We start from the raw sequence: 402 nt of genomic DNA, 5'->3' as shown, positions 1-402 counted from the left end.
GTGTGTGTGTGTGTGTGTGTGTGTGTAGATAGGGTTTCTCTGTGTAGTCCCGACTCTCCTAGAAGAAGCTCTGTAGACCAGACCAGGGTGGCCTGGAACTCACAGAGATCCCACTGCCTCTGCTTCATGACATCTGGGATTGAAGTCAGACACCACCACCACCCAGCTTGCTTTTTTTGTTTTGGTTGCCTTGTTTTGTTTAATTTTCTGGGTGATGTGTATATGTGTGTGCTCATGTTTGAGTGGCAATCAGAGGGGGATATCAGACTCTTTTCTATCACTCTCTACTTTATTCCTCTGAGACACAGACTGCCAACCACCCAGCCTGAGTGAGCCTCCTGTCCCTGCTATCCTACAGTGCTGGGCTCGAGGTGTAAGGGGTCACATGGAGCTTTTATGCAG

Source organism: Grammomys surdaster, unplaced genomic scaffold (assembly GCF_004785775.1).
Source record: "Grammomys surdaster isolate TR1022 unplaced genomic scaffold, NIH_TR_1.0 64, whole genome shotgun sequence".
Classification (NCBI taxonomy): Eukaryota; Metazoa; Chordata; class Mammalia; order Rodentia; family Muridae; genus Grammomys; species Grammomys surdaster.
This window is presented reverse-complemented; position numbering follows the sequence as displayed.